We start from the raw sequence: 382 nt of genomic DNA on the forward strand, positions 1-382 counted from the left end.
ACCAAGTCTTGGCTTGAATCCTCCTCTTTTTCGCTCCTCTATGACTCTGTACTCCCCCCTTAGAGCATGTATCATGCCAGTATAATTGTTATCACTTGTTTGTTTGTTATCCTCAGCTAGAGAGATCCATGGGAATAAGGAATTATGTCATCTTAGGTACTGTTACATCCATTTTTCCTAACACACGGTCTGGCAAATATACTTGTTAATGAGAGAATGTACCTATTCCAGGCAGTTATCACTATATTGCTGATAACTTTAATAGCCTCGTTTCTCTGCTTACAATATCTCCAAGTTCCAATCCATCTGCCACAAGAGATTTTTTTTTAAATTTTTAATTGTGATTTGGGTGAAAGTTTACAGAGCAAATTCATTTTCCATA

The sequence above is a fragment of the Orycteropus afer genome, unplaced genomic scaffold, assembly GCF_000298275.1.
Source record: "Orycteropus afer afer isolate SDZICR_OR568_19922 unplaced genomic scaffold, OryAfe1.0 scaffold00020, whole genome shotgun sequence".
NCBI classification, from domain to species: domain Eukaryota; kingdom Metazoa; phylum Chordata; class Mammalia; order Tubulidentata; family Orycteropodidae; genus Orycteropus; species Orycteropus afer.